The 3,856-nt window shown below is 36.7% G+C and overlaps 1 pseudogene; it reads left to right on the forward strand.

Moving 5' to 3' along the window:
* The first annotated feature begins 545 nt into the window (after positions 1-545).
* On the forward strand, positions 546-1,157 carry LOC103244172 (large ribosomal subunit protein uL5-like; annotated as a pseudogene).
* The last annotated feature ends 2,699 nt before the right edge of the window (positions 1,158-3,856 follow it).

Genomic DNA, 3,856 nt, shown 5'->3' on the forward strand with positions numbered 1-3,856 from the left:
TTCTGGCAATCTTTCCCCTGTATTTTTTTTTTTTTGGTAAGTGGTTTCTATAGGGATGCAATAGACATTCTTAACTTTTCACAATAACTTTAGTTAATGTTGTTTCCACTTTATGCAAAATGTAGAAACCTTGTAATATAATATATAGATTCATTTACCACAACTCATGGTAAACACTTTCCCTGTCTCCTGTTCTTTTCTTTTTCTGTTTTCAACTCCCAATCAGTGAATAGATCTGCTATTCTTTGTGCCTTAGTTATTGTATATCTACCTACAGGTTTCAGGATTTGGATTAAGTAATGATTGGGCCCTCTTTCATTCAAAAAATACAAATGCTTTGAAGAGAGAAAAAATTATAACAAAACTCTACATGTGTTCTGCATCTTCACATGTATTCTCATCTCTTTATATGTGTTCAACATGTATAGTACATATCTCATGGTTTAGAATTCTTGAAAGAGGAAAGAAAGCCTTTATGTTTTAGGGACTAGTTACTAAAATAATGGCTGTAATTCTTTTACTGTATAAATGGTGCAGAGGCTCTCTTCCTGTACTCCATCATGGCACAGGATCAAGGTGAAAAGGAGAACCCCATGCGGGAACTTCGCATCCTTGCAAGCTCTGTCTCAACATCTGTGTTGGGGAGAGTGGAGACAGATTGACCCGAGCAGCCAAGGTTTTGGAGCAGCTCACAGGGCAGACCCCTGTGTTTTCCAAAGCTAAATACACTGTCAGATCCTTTGGCATCCGGAGAAATGAAAAGATTGCTGTCCACTGCACAGTTCGAGGGGCCGAGGCAGAAGAAATCTTGGAGAAGGGTCTAAAGGTGCGGGAGTATGAGTTAAGAAAAAACAACTTCTCAGATACTGGAAACTTTGGTTTTGGGATCCAGGAACACATCGATCTGGGCATCAAGTATGACCCAAGCATTGGTATCCACGGCCTGGACTTCTATGTGGTGCTGGGTAGGCCAGGTTTCAGCATCGCAGACAAGAAGCGCAGGACAGGCTGCATTGACGCCAAACACAGAATCAGCGAAGAGGAGGCCATGCGCTGGTTCCAGCAGAAGTATGATGGGATCATCCTTCCTGGCAAATAAATTCCCGTTTCTATCCAAAAGACCAATAAAAAGTTTTCAGTGAAAAAAAAAAAAAAAATGGTGCAGAGGGTTATTGGGGGCAAAGGTATTATGTGCAGAGTGAGTGATCTGTGAACGCTTGCAATACTTTTACCGTTGTGCAGTCACACAGAACTGAACTCACATACCTTTTACACAGGAGAGAATTGGCATCCACCAATGTTTTGCTACTATTTATCCCAATCACTAAAATCTCTTAGAAATTTCAGGAAATGGTATATTTTCCATCCCTTACTATTCTAGTTTAAAGCATTAAGATTGGGGAAAATCTTTTACATCTTTCTTTGTTTTTTTTTTTCCTTTGGAATATAATTTATTTACTTTTCAATGCTATCTTTTAGAATATATTTTTTGTCTTGTCCTAAAATTATCTCTTGGTGGAGGGCACTGTTAACGTTTTGCTATGTGTGTGTGTAGGCTCATGTTATGCTATGTGTATGCTATTTTATGCTATGTGCCTGGTTATAACACATTTATCTATTTTGGAAAGTTAATTTTTAGCAATCAGAGAACATGTTTATCTCACTTGCCAAGAATAGATACTTTACGTTTCTGTTGCATTTCTTGTCTGCAGTGTTTCTCATCTCTTCCCAATTCTTCTAAATCTTAACCATGCTTGAGAACCCAGCTTGAATCACCACTGGTTCTGGGATTCTCCCCTGGCTCTTCCACCTGTAAATGGTCTTTTCCTCCTTCCTTCATTCATTTCCCAAATAAATATTGAGCGCCCACTCTTTGTAAGACACTGATTAGATAATAGAAGCTATGTAAAAGTTGTGCCAAATAATTTTGCACTGGTAGATACGTGTTTCTATGCAGTCATGCACTGTATAACAATGTTTCGGTTAATGACCACTGCTTATGTGATGGTGGTCCCATAAGATTATATTACTTTGTCTCTGTTTAGATATATTTATATAGACACACACTTACCATTGTGTTACAGTAGCCTACAGTATTCAGTACAGTAACATGTGCTGTTATGTGTACAGGCTATATTACCTAGGTTTGTATAAGTATACTCTATGATGTTTGCACAACAGTGAAGTCATGTAATGATGTATTTCTCAGAACATATTCCCATTGTGCAGAGATGCACAAGTATATCATATTTTCTCAGTTAAATTGTGATTTACTTGGGGGTACATCCTCCTCCTTATTGTTTCTTGTATTCCTTATAAAATTTAGCAGGGTGACTTCTACATAGTAAGGGTTCAAGAAAAGAATTTATATGATTATTATATTTGTAAATTTTCTTTAAATATACTTAGATATGCAAGACACAAACAATTCTTTTTTTTTTTCTTTTGAGACAGGGTCTCGCTCTGTTGCCCAGGCTGGAGTACAGTGGCACACTCTTGGCTCACAGGTTCAAGCAATTCTCCTGCCCCAGCCTCCCAAGTAGTTGGGATTACAGGCATGCACCACCATTCCCAACTAACTTTTGTATTTTTAGTAGATACGGGGTTTCACCATGTTGGCCAGGCTGGTCTCAAACTCCTGGCCACCTTGGCCTCCCAAAGTGCTGGGATTGCAGGCGTGAGCCATCACTCCCTGCCTAGGACTGACTTGTTTGAATGCAAATCAGGAAATGGCACATCGGAATTTATTATTTATTTTATTTTATTTTATTATTTTCAAGAGATGGGGGTCTCTTGCCCAGGCTGGCCTCAACTCCTGCCTTCAAGTGATGCTCATCACATCAGACTTTAGCTTACAAATATAGTCTATAATACTTGGAAATTTTGGCCCAGTCTCATCATTTTCTAGCGCTATGATAAACATCCTTATGAATGCTGTTCTCCAGGTCTAGAAGGCTCTTCTCAGTTATTCTGTGTATCTAAGTCCCACCATTCTTCATTGTCAGGTTCCACCACTTCCAGAAGACAATAACCTGTCTTCCCCAACCATTTCAGTCCACACAGGTGCCATCTCCCTCTGAGCTATTGTAGCACTTACCGCCTAGTTCAGCAACCAGATTTCCCCAACAACTATTTCTATGTGGAATTCTTGTCTATTCTATGGGATATGGACCACATTATATATATACTTCTCTTTATGCCTTTGTGTCTAATAAATTACTGATTAAAGCTTGGTTTTAAAGTCCAAATGTGGTCATATTAGTGAACTGCTATAAACCTTGCAGAGGCATTGGTAAAATAAAGGACTTTTTTGGTACAAATTATATGTGTGACAGGCTGCTTTTAACAGCTTATTGGCTTCACACAACTTTAAGTAGTGGTTTTACCAGAAATGTTTACATTAAACAGGCTTCTTTAGAAAGTAAACTGTTGTAACTATTTTGTAAACTAAGCTGACAATATGCATCAAGAATCTTAAAACTTTTCGTACCTTTTAGTGCACCTATTTTGGGGAGTTTAACTTAAGGAAACAATCCTAAAGCAGAAAAAAAAATGCGAAAAGCTTTGTATGCCAACATGTTAATAATAGGATATCAGTAATTTTGTTGTTCCCAAAAAATAGAATAAGCAAATACATTATGTATATATACACACATACAATATTTTACATGCTGATTGTTTTCACTTATCGTTCCCTGTGTTGATACAAATTTTACCAACTATATTTTCACTAGATATATAATATTCTCATACATATATAAAATTACATATATTTTATCATATATAACAGAATTTAAATTTAAATATATATAAATTTATAATTTATTTTATATATAATATATATTTTTATATATGT

Source organism: Chlorocebus sabaeus, chromosome 18 (genome assembly GCF_047675955.1).
Source record: "Chlorocebus sabaeus isolate Y175 chromosome 18, mChlSab1.0.hap1, whole genome shotgun sequence".
Taxonomy (NCBI): domain Eukaryota; kingdom Metazoa; phylum Chordata; class Mammalia; order Primates; family Cercopithecidae; genus Chlorocebus; species Chlorocebus sabaeus.